Here is a 12699-nt window from a genome sequence, read left to right as displayed (position 1 = left end):
ACCGACAAGGCCGGAGCGGCCGGAGACAAACCCGCCATCCGCCTCGGACTCTCGCCACCTCATATCACGCCCGAGATGCCTAGGAGATGAGGGAGCGCATGGATGCAATGATGAACGCCCTTAAGGGACGGGTATCCAGCAATCTGGACGACCTAGTCCATAGAACGGATTCACCATTCAGCCGTTGGTGAACTCATACCCCGTCCCTTCAAAGTTTAAAATGCCCCACGTGGAAAACTATGACGGATCCAAGGACCCGTTGGACCACCCGGAGTCTTTCAACACTAATGCATCTTCGTGGGTGTACCGGACGAAATCATGTGCAGTGGCTTTCCTCACCACCTTGAAAGGGCCTCGCGAGGGATTGGTACAAGAGAGTTGACGCCTAATTCCATCGGCACTTTTAAGGAATTAGGTGCACAGTTGTATCGCACTTCATTGGAAGTCACCGACGCAAGAGGTCTATCGCATGTATACTGGGAATTAAACAACGAGAAGGTGAGACATTAAGGTCTTATATAGCCCGCTTTAACAAGGAATCCCTCTCGATAGACGAGGCGTACGACAAGACACTTGTGGCGCCGTTCATGAACGGGTTACAAGAGGGTAAGTTCTTGTTCTCTCTATGCAAGAACGACCCAAAGACTATGTCCGACGTATACTACAGGCGACGAAGTATATGAACGCTGAGGATGCCTTGCTGGCCAGGGACGACTACAAACCCAAAAAGGGAGAGGCAAGAAGATACGAAACCCGATAATGGACAAAAGAGGGAGAACCAGAGAGGGACGAGATGATCGACGACCTAAGCCGCTCACAGGAAGGTACACGAACTTCACTCCCCTGAATACGCCCATCGACCAGGTATTGATGCAGATTAAAGACGAGGAAAACTTGGCCTTCCCTGGAAAACTGAAGGGAGATCCCAACAGGAGACCAAGGGATAAATACTGCCGATTTCATCAAGACCACGGCCATGACACCGCCGATTGCTACGACCTTGAAATGCACAGAATAGAAGCCCCCATTAGGCGAGGGAGGTTACAAAGGTTCGTCACCAAAGAGAGGGCGAACCCGCCACAAAATCAAGCCCCTCGGCAAGATAATGTTCGCCCGATGAAAACTATAAGTTACATAAGGATGTTTGTAGGAGGCATCGAGAGGGCAGGTTCTTCCAATATAGCCCGAAAGGCATACATCGAACGATCCGTAACGTCCAAGTTCTGGAAGTCCCCGCGCTTGGAAGGTCACGGATTGGAAATCCCCCATTGAATTCTCAAGTAGACGCCCAGCCGCCTTCACCATCCCCACGACGACGCTTTGGTCGTCACCATACGGGCGGAGACTACAACATACACCGAGTTCTCGTAGACAACGGTAGTTCGCCAGACATCCTTTACTATCCCGCTTTTCAACGTATGCGAATTGAAAGGGAGCGACTAATTCCGGTTAATGCCCCACTCATTGGCTTTGGAGGGGCGAAGAGTACATCCACTTGGCACCGTCACTTTAGCGGTAACCGTCCAGACTACCCACAAGCAGTCACCCGAACATAACATTCCCGGTAGTCGATCGCTCGTCGCCTACAATGCCATCATAGGACGTCCAACCCTTAACTCATGGAAAGCCGTAACCTCGACATACCATTTGATGATAAAATTCCCTACTGATCATGGAATTGGAGAATTGAGAGGAGATCAGGAATCCGCACGGGAATGTTACGTGGCCATGATGGAGATGGACAATCACATCCAAGCCATGAACATAGAAGAACGTCGGGTGGCGACAGAGCCCGTCGAGAGGCTCGAAGACGTACATCTCAACGAAGCCTACCCGGAGCGAACAACAAAGGTCGGAACCCTGGCCGACCCGGCGGTACGCCGAAGCTCGCAACTTTCTTGAAAGAAAACAAAGATGTGTTTGCATGGAGCCACGAAGACATGCTGGAATCGACCCGTCGGTCATGGTGCACAGGTTGAACGTATCGCCATCTTTTCCGCCCGTCCGACAGAAGAAAAGAACCTTTGCCCAAGAAAGAGACCAAGCAATAGCGGAAGAAGTCCGCAAACTGCAAGAAGCCGGATTTATCAGGGAAGTGTATTACCCCGATTGGTTGGCGAACATCGTAATGGTCAAAAAGAACAACGGGAAATGGAGGATGTGCGTTGACTTCACAGACTTGAACAAAGCATGCCCCAAAGATAGCTACCCCCTCCCGCGGGTCGACGTCCTGGTGGATTCTACGGCCAAGCATCAGTTGCTAAGCTTCATGGACGCGTTCTCCGGCATAACCGCATCCGAATGGACGAGGCTGATCAAGAGAAGACTTCGTTCGTAACAAGCCAAGGTCTTTTTTGCTACAAGGTCATGCCCTTCGGCCTGAAAAACGCTGGCGCTACCTATCAGAGGCTCATGAACAAGATGTTTGCGCGGCAGATTGGAAGGAACGTCCAGGTGTATGTCGACGACATGCTAGTCAAAAGCCAAGAAGAAGAAGCTCATCCTGGAGGATCTCAAGGAAACATTCGATACTCTTCGCTCCTACAACATGAAGCTCAACCCAAGCAAGTGTGCCTTTGGAGTGACGGAAAGTTCTTGGGATACATGGTATCCCAAAGAGGGATCGAGGCCAACCCGGACAAGATCTCAGGCCATAATGGGGATGGCCCCTCCTAAAAATATCAAGGAAGTACAAAGCCTCAATGGTAGGGTCGCCGCGCCGCAGGTTTGTGTCGAAGGAAGGCTTACAGTATGTCTACCCTTTTTCCGAACATTGAAAAAGTCCTTTGAATGGACTCGCCGAGTGTCAACAAGCATTCGAAGATTTAAAGGCCTACCTCTCTTCCCCACCATTGCTAAGCCCTCGCAACCAGGAGAAGACCGTTCCTCTATCCGGCCGTTTCCCCATGTCTTGCCAGCGGCGGCCCTAATTAGAGAAGACGATAAGGTCCAGGCGACCCGTGTACTATGCGAGCAAGGCATTGCACGGCGTAGAAGAGAGATATCCCCCCATGGAGAAACTTGCCTTCGCTTTGGTTACGCGTCCCGTAAGCTCAAGCCATATTTTCAAGCCCATACAATAGTCGTCCTAATCGACAAGCCTTTGCGGCGGGCAATGGGCAGCCCCGCGGCTGCTCTGGACGGATGGCGCCGTGGTCCGTAGAGCTAAGTGAATTTGATATACAATATCGCCCCCGCGTCGCCATCAAGGGACAAGCGGTGGCCGACTTCATTGCCGAGTTCACCAACGCGGAAGGCGAAGAGGAAAAGACTCCCCAATTGGGCATTTTCACCGACGGATCATCCAACAAGAAGGCTGCGGGTAGGGGTCGTGCTTAACTCTCCGAAGGCGACGAGCTAAAATGCATGATTCGCCTCGACTTTCCTACAACTAACAATGAAGCTGAGTATGAAGCCCGATAGGTGCTAGACCTTGCTCAAGTTGTAGGGGCCACGAATGTGGTTGTTCATTGCGACTCCCAAGTCGTCACAAGCCAGGTAAATGGCGAGTACGAGTGCAAGGGTGAAAGAATGAAGAGGGTACCCTGGAGCAAGCAAAAAAGAGGGTGGACGACTTGCAAGCCAAAATAGTCCAAATTCCAAGAGGAGAAAACGAACATGCCGACCGACTTTCCAAAGCCGCATCCGCGGAAACTATGACCCCCCATCGACAAGGTATTTTCTTTCACTCAGGCCCTCACCATTAATTGACGTTGTCCGCGTACAGGAAATTGGTTCCGAAAACAATTGGACCACGCCCTTGATCTCCTACCTAAAAGATGGCACGTTGCCTCGATGAAAAGGATGCCGCCAGAAGTTGAAGGTCCGGCGCACGGTTTGTCTTGATAAAGGACGTTCTCTACAAAAGGGGCTTTTCTCGACCATATCTAAGGTGCGTAGGCCCCGAAGAAGCAGACTATGTGATGAGAGAAGTACACGAGGGGATATGCGCAACCACTCCGGATCACGCCGTTGGTACAAAAGCCGATCCGGGCCGGTACTATTGGCCAACAATGCAAAATGACGCCTGTGTTTACGTGAGAGCTTGCGACAAGTGTCAAAGGTTCAGCAACATCATTCGGCAACCGGCCCGAAGAATTGACCCCCATAATCGCCCCATGGCCATTCGCCCAATGGGGGTTGGACATCATGGGACCATTCCCGATGGCAAGGAGGCAGCGAAGTTCCTCGTCGTCGGCACGATTACTTCACCAAATGGGTTCGAAGCTGAAGCCCTAGCCACAATTACCGAAAAGAACATAAGGGGTTTTGTATGGAGAAACATTGTTTGGAGTGATGGGATTCCAAGAGTCTTAATCTCTGTACAACGGTAAACAATTTGACAACGACTCCTTCCGAGCCTTCTCGTTCGCAGTTAGGAATCAAGAACCATTATTCCTCCCTGTACCCATCCTCAAGGCAAACGGACAAGTAGAAGTCACCAACCGATCCTTGCTTCGAATCATCAAGACTCGGCTCGAGGGCAAAGTGGCGTATGGCCTGAGATGCTACCCGCGTGTTATGGGCATACAGAACGACAAAGGCGAACCCCTACAGGAGAAACCCCTTTCCACTGACATACGGAAATGAAGCGAATCATTCCACGAGATAGGACTCACAAGTTATAGGGTGGCCAATCACGACGAGGGAAGAAATGATCAAGAGCTTCGTTTACAACCGGATCTAATTGACGAAGTAAGTGGCTGGGCCGAGCAGACTCGCACGATACCAGGACCTCGTAAGCAAGCACTACAACTCCCGAGTCAAGCACCGAGACTTCAAAGTCGGAGATCTTGTTTTAAGGAAAGTAATGGGCGCAGCCAGAGATCCCACACAAGGAAAGCTTGGCCCGAACTGGGAAGGACCCTACAAGATCGTATCATGGCGAAGAAAGGGCACCTATCACCTAGAGACTCTTGACGGGCAGAAACTGCGACACCCATGGAACGCCGAGCACCTCAGAAAGTACTACCAGTAGAAGATAGCAAGCAGAACGTTACTCCTCCTAACCAGTTTACGATCCTTAATTATTTGTCTTAGCTTATTCTTGTCTACAGTATATTTTAAGCCCAAAGGGCTGAAAACTTATCTTTCCCATTTTTGAACAAAATTTTACTTATGCATTCATCATAATAAGAGGAGGTTCATTCAGAAACGACTAGTGAATTTTTTTGTCTTGAAGAAAACAACAGGTCCTCTACATCTAAGTCCACAAAGTGGACGGCCTACATCTAAATCCACAAAGTGGACGACATGCTTATAAGTCCACAAAGTGGACGACCTACATCTAAGTCCACAAAGTGGACGGCCTACATCTAAGTCCACAAAGTGGACGACATGCTTATAAGTCCACAAAGTGGACGACCTACATCTAAGTCCACAAAGTGGACGGCCTACGTCTAAGTCCACAAAGTGGACGGCCTACATCTAAGTCCACAAAGTGGACGACATGCTTATAAGTCCACAAAGTGGACGACCTACATCTAAGTCCACAAAGTGGACGGCCTACGTCTAAGTCCACAAAGTGGACGGCCTACATCTAAGTCCACAAAGTGGACGACATACTTATAAGTCCACAAAGTGGACGACATGCTTATAAGTCCACAAAGTAGACGACCTACATCCAAGTCCACAAAGTGGACGACCTGCTTATAAGTCCACAAAGTGGACGGTCTGCCTCTAAGTCCACAAGGTGGACGATCTACATCTAAGTCCACAAAGTGGACGGCGTCATAAATAAGTCCACAAAGTAGACAATCTTACACCTAAAATCCACAAAGTGGACGATCCCAATCTAAAGACAACAAGGTGGACGACCTCATTGCTATAAGGCCTTACCACCAAGCGCATAAGATGTACAAGGGCAATAAAATGCTGATGTGTTCCCTCTTGGGCTCGTCACCTTGCCATGATGCAACAAGGTGACGGTATCATGTTCAAAATGACGGCGTTATGTTCAAAGTGACGGCGTTAAGTTCATAATAACGGTGTTATGTTCAAAGTTAGCTGACGCCGTTAGGAAACTCCCCATGTAAGTGACGGAATGATAAAAACGACCCTGTTTTTTATGAAAAAGAAGCTGACGCCGTCATCAATTCAAAAAATTGGATTGAAGAAAAATACCGTCACCCTTAAGCTGACGAGTTCATCACGGACAATTTTGACTTAATAAAAAAAACACACATGCTTGAAGCATAAAATGGCATTAAAATTAAAATAGGCAATGTCTTTACAAAAGCCCAGAAAAATGGGCGCCAAGTACTACAATTTCGTCTACAGTTCTTAAAAAAAAAAAAAAAAAAAAAAAAGCTTCTATCTCATGAGAGGGCGTCAGTGTTGTCCATCATCTTCAACATTGAAAGGTTGGGCACAAGAGAGAGAAGGGCTGACGGCATTTGGGTCGCCATTGTGAGGATTTGGAGTCAGGGTGACGGAGTGATCCGCGGCTGGCTGGGCAAGGACGACGCTGTTGTCTCTCTCATTATTGTCGTCAGCATCTTCATGGACGACGTCGCCTGCAGGGGTTGACGGGATGGACTCATCCATTGAAATCCTTGACAGATCCAAGTCCGGATAGACGGATTTTACTTGCTTCAAGCAGTCCTCGAACCCGTCACCGTAGTAGGCAGCGCAAGCGTCGATAAAGCCCGACGAATCTTTGAACTCCGTCCGCCGTCGTTCCTAGCCGTCTCCACCCGGACTAGGATGGATCTCAACTCCTTCTCCGCCGTCACCTTGGCCTCCGTTTCCATCTCCCGTCCCGCGGGTCTCCTCCGTCCTTTTCCTTATAGTCCCCGCCTCCGTGCCCAAGATTTTGTTCGCTTCCTTGAACCGCGCCCGACCGTCAGCTAGGTACTCGACGCGCTCGTTCTAGACGGTGATCACCCCTTCCTTGGCAGCACCCGATCTTGACAGCCTTCATGCGAACCATAGCCTCGAAAAAAAAAAAAAAGGGCAGGACAACGTCAGTGGCATAAAAAGTTGGACGGGCATCAAAATAGAAAGCGAGACTCACCCCGGTAAGGTCAAAAAGGCCTTACGCCTTTATCTCGTCAATGGTCTGCTCGCACAAAGGTCCATTTCCTCATCCTTCAAAATGGACTCCGTCACCTCTACGTAATCCTTTGTGGGTCGAAGGCGACGAGCGTACCCTCGGGAACAGGGCCTCGACGAGGTCATAGGCCCCTTACCTGCCCCATGAACGGCTGGGAGGCGACGCCTTCGTGAAGACTTGTCCCCGGGGTGGGCCGCAGCTTTCTTCCCCCGACGATCTCTCTACCGTCAGGGCTTCCTCTTGGCCGCGACCTTCCCGACGGGCCCGTGGGCCGACGGTGGGGTTGACTCGTCCCCAACCTTCTCCCCGCCGTCTCTTCTTGGCCGCAGCAGCAGCTCGAATCCGTTGTTTAGCTGACTCCATTTCTGCGAAGAATAAGGGTTAGAAAGAGACAACGTCAGGATAAAGGCAAGAAGGTAAAAGGCACTTACGACGACGTGAATAAGCGTTCAATTTGCAAGCTTCCTCCGTCGGTTCAGGACCTCCACAATACAAGTGAAGAGTATCTAACGTGATTAGATCCCGACACTTCCTCTCGTCCAATGGAATTGCCGTCACTCGACGAATGAAATCCTCCTGCTCCTCGGTAATACGTGGACGGTTATTAGCTGCAATGAAAAGTGACGGGTTAGGATAGCAAAAGAGTAGACGAGGCAAGAAGAGTCGACGGGATTAACTCGAATCTCTAACGTTAAGCCCATGTGTTATCAAAACCATTGGGCATTGATCCCCACTCCTCTTGACGACATACCCAATTTGTCCCTTCTACAAAGAAGTACCTGCCCTTCCACTTCCTATTGGAGTCGGGCATATCTGACACTAACTTCAACTCCTTATCCCTCACTGCAAAATGGTACACTCCTTTGGACGAGGAAATGTGCTGAGGACGATAACACCAAAAGAACTCGTCCAAGGTCAGCTGACGGTTCCCACCACTTAGACCGCCCCACAAGACCTCCAATGAAGGTTCGCCAAGCATCGGGGGCAACTGGCTGACAGAAATCCCTAGAAAGTTAGCCAGCTGACGGTGTAATGCCGTCAGCGGCAATCTCAGCCCTGCCGCGAACATGGCATCATACATGCCGACGTCCGCGGTTCGTCCTGAGTAGCACCTCTCACCCTCCTCAGGCAGACGGATGGGAATGTCGTCGGGTATTTGGTAACGGGACCGCAAAGTTTTGAAAACATTCTCCGACATCGTCGGGAGAAAATTGTTGACGGACCACTCGGAGGGTAAGATGAAGGGACGGTCATCACCAGAGGATCCCGAGGTGCTCACTGAGGCTTCCTCGTCACCGTCACTCTCACCCCCGCCACTGCAACTTTCCCTTCCACGAACCCCTTGGGCTTCGTCGGCTACCCCTTCTTCATCACCGTACACCTCACTTCCTCTAGAACTCTTCACTTCACCGTCGAGAAGGAGTTGACGAGTCTCTTTCGACGACAACAGGATAGGCCCTCCGCGGCTCACGACCTCGATGGAAAAACTTCGTCGTAACCCGCTCCGTCGCGGATTGACGATGGATCACTCGGCGTCTCCCTAGACATCCGACTACCTACAAATGACCTACAAATGACGGGTTTTTCTAAGATCCTGTGCGTAACGACTTCACTAAAGGGCGTCACTAGAAAAGGTAAAAAGGTAAAGTAAAGAAAACTTACGTGTAGGAGGACCTGCCTCAAGAAGGTGACGGTTGCACGCACGATCGACGGTATGGTAAACCTTGGCATGACGAATTTTTTCTCTCAAGATGAACAAGGCGAAAAAAGTGGAAAAAAGGTAAATAGTGAGATATATATAGGAGAGAGGAGGCGCGAAAGACGAAGCGACACACTCGTCCCGTACGCGGAGCCAATCCGCTTGTGACATGTGTCCCACCATTTAATGAACATGGCACAAACCACCATGCAAACACCATTTCCCCAAATGACACCAACTTTATGACCCGTCGCCCATGGCCGACGGATAATGGAGCGGGGGCAAGTTGACGTTATCACAAGGTGACGATACATGAAGAAGGTGACGGAAGTTCACTTACATATTGAATGCACGTCCAAGAAGCTCGACGACAATACGCCGTCCGTCAACTACCGCCATTAACACCTCTTTAGCATTCATAGCCATGCCCCTTACGCAAGAACGTTAGGGTGACGATCACGTGGACGAGTCGTGGGTGACGACCTCTGACCGTAAGGTCCGGCGATGTCCTTGGCCGACGGACCACGTTGACGTACGTAAGTCCGACGACAGATAGGAGTTACGCGCGGGCCGACGACCTTGGCAGTGAAGGCCGAAGGAATAATCCAACTTTCATTTTTAGCCTATCCGGACCTCTCGCTATGTGAATATAAGGAAAGTCCTTGCGCTACGCGTTCGACTTAGTTAAGGAGATTCCTATAAGGAAATGGCTCAATACAATAGGCAAAGATCCGCGAATTACTCTTTTAAAAAGGAAAGTACATCATCACCTGGGCGCAAATTTCGGCCATACACCACTATATATACCCCAAGACCCTCATGACCCAAAGGTACGCACAATTACCTCAACTCTGGCACTCTAGGGTTGAATAAAAGATTCTAACTTGATCGTCGGAGGGTCTTTGGCCGGCACCACACCGGTGCTCTCTGTCGATCACCTACTTTTTTCCTTCGCAGGTGTTGCTTCAAATCGGGAGAGTACTAGCAGCTTACTGTTGATCTTTTAGGCATCATCACAAAGCAACCCAAACTTAGAGTTCAAAGAAAAACACATGTAATAAATATAACAACTAAAGAGAGAAAAAAAAAAACTTAAAACACAAAACGAATTTGCATCAACTCAAAATAAAGTTCTAAAGAATACAAAAATTTATCAACCTAAAACATAGATGCAAGAAAAATTAAAAATCCATAAAAAATTTAAGAGAGAGAGAGAGAGAAACATTTTTTGTGAGAGAAAAGTATGTAAAGAATGGAAAAGAGAATGACAAATTTATAGTAAAAGGGTGTGAATAAGAATGGACAAAAAAAAAAGAAAAAAAGGAAGATGAAGGGGAGATGAAAAGTGATATTAAGGTAAAGAGTAGTGGGAAGATGAAAATGTAAGAGATTGAGAAATTTTGGAGAATGAGTAAATATTAAAAAAAAGAATTATAGGAAAATTAGAAAGAAAAAGGATAATAACGTGGACGCTGATGTGGCTCAACTCGAACGCAATAATAATAAATGTTACATTTCAACTTTTAAATATAATTTCAGTAAGAAGCTAATTAAATTGTTCTCAAATAATGGACACTTAGTTTATGATTAGGTGTATATATAAATATGTGCTCTTATTAGAGAATCCAACATGAAGTTGTAATGGGGATGAAGTGTCCTTTGAATTTGTGATTTCTTAATGAGAAAATATATGGGCTCCAAGCCCAAGCCGTTAGGCAAGGTTGATACGGGTCATCAACTCGCCTTGTGATGTTGACAATGATATGGGCCGTGAACCCAATTGCCAAGTACCAAAATTTGGGCTGACAGTGAAGTGAAAAAAGAGATGACCATGAGCTTCATTTATGATTTAGAGAAAATATAGGTCATAGGCCAATTCATGAAGTCAAAGAATATACGGGCCATGAGCTCGTTACATGATATAGAAAAGATGTGAGCTAATGGGCCTATTCCTTGAAGGGAAAAAACTTGTGGGTCATGAGCCCAATTTGAAAAAGCATGAGAATTAGTGGGCAAAAAAGGCCGTGGAATTGTGTAAAAAGTGGGTCCTTTTTGGGTTAGAAATGAATTTGATCCAAGATCCATATTTTTCTTGTGTAAAATAATGCTCAAGTATCTTGGATTGCTCATAAAAATTATACCACTTGGTCTGAGCAAAAAGTGAACCTGAACCATATAATGAACTTTAATCGTTGACCTAATCAACGACATAAGAGATCCTAAGCCACCTAATTTCAAATATTCTTATTTATAATTGTTGTCCTAACTCCTAAGTCCTAACAATAATACTGCATATAATGTTTTAATTATCTAGGTTATAGACTTCTACAAATCAGAAATGATTTTTAGTTATAGACAAGACAAAGCTTTGCTAAAAACTAATCAATAATCATTACAATTTAATAAGCCTAGTGAATTATGGGCAATGAGCCCACCACATGGATTCTCAACCAAAAAAAAAAAAACCCCACCTTGTTGGGAATGACATGGACTCTGAGCCCAATCATGAAGTAGCAAGATTCGGTCTTAAGCCCATTCCTTGAAATGAGGAAAAATAATATGCAATGAGCTCAATTCATGAAGTCGTGGAATAATGTGGCCATGAGCCCGATATGTGATATAGATAAGACATGGGCTATTAGGCCCGTTTTGTGAAGTGAAAAAGCTCAATGATTATATAAACAGTGGGTCCTTCTTAGGCTTGAAATGAATTTGGTCCGAGAGTTTAATCATAACGTAAGAGAACCTAATTAAACTAATTTGAATTATTTTATAATAATTCTTACCCAATTTTCTCACAAAAAAGCTGGAATTACACCAAAATCTATAACTTTATCATATTTTATTTACATGACAAGTTGCCAGGAGTGGAAGCATGAACCTAAACTCTTTTACTCTAATGTTCACAACTTATGACCTGAATCAATTGTGGTAAATAAATGTAAATTTTGACAATTTTGAAGTTTAGCCTAATACCAACCAAGCACAAAACATTATAAAATTTATCATCTCAGTCTTTAAGCTACTTGAAACACCGTTATTTATTTTTCTCTCTCAGTCCAACTACTCTCTCGTCTATCTTCTCTCTTACTCACTCGTCCCTCTCTCTTCTCTCTCATGTGGTCTTTGCGTCGGTGGTGATGGGTTTGTTGTGGGGGTGGTTGGTGATGGATGGTCACAAAGCCACATAGATCGGAGCACTTTTTTTTTTTTTTCCAGGACTGTGAATTTGGGGGTTTGGTTAAGTGGATGTTTTGATTGATTGGGTTTGGTTTTGGATTAGAATTTTGAATTGAAAGACTGATTTTTTTTTTTTTTTTGTCATAGTTATTGATTGCATGTTCTGTGATTTGGGTTTAAATCTTCAAATGAACTTTGATTTGTTGCATTTTCCTCTTCATTGAGTTTTGCATGTTGGTTCCATTCACTCTTTTTTTTTTTTTCTTCCTGTTTGTTTATTGAGAAAGTTCTTTGGGTTTTGTTGCAAGATTTTGGTTTTCTTTGCTATGGGTTTGGTTGAGTTTTGTTATGGGTTTTTGGATGTGGTGCATTTTTTGCGAGGTGGTTGTGGGTTCCGTTGTGGTGGTGGTGGTGGGTTTGCTGAATTTTTTTTTATTGGGGTTTTTTAATTTGGGTTTTGTTGGAGTATTTTGGTTTTATTGCTATGAGTTTGGCTGAGTTTTGGTATGGGTTTCTTTTGGGTTTTTAGTTGGCTGTGGTGGTGGGTTTGAGAGAGAGAGAGAGAGAGAGAGAGAGAGAGAGAGAGAGAGAGAGAGAGAGAGATAGCTTGTGAAGAGACAAGTTTGACTGTTTGAGAGAAGGAGAAAAATTGACTAGTGCAGTTAATGGTGCGTAGGGACTTAGCTGGGTTTAGGGACCAATTTAGTCAATTTTGAATTAGCTTAAATTTGATTGGTGTTGCCTCAAACCTTAAGTAGTTAGTGGA

The sequence above is a fragment of the Castanea sativa genome, chromosome 3 (assembly GCF_040712315.1).
Source record: "Castanea sativa cultivar Marrone di Chiusa Pesio chromosome 3, ASM4071231v1".
Classification (NCBI taxonomy): Eukaryota; Viridiplantae; Streptophyta; class Magnoliopsida; order Fagales; family Fagaceae; genus Castanea; species Castanea sativa.
Note: the sequence above shows the minus strand (reverse complement) of the source record.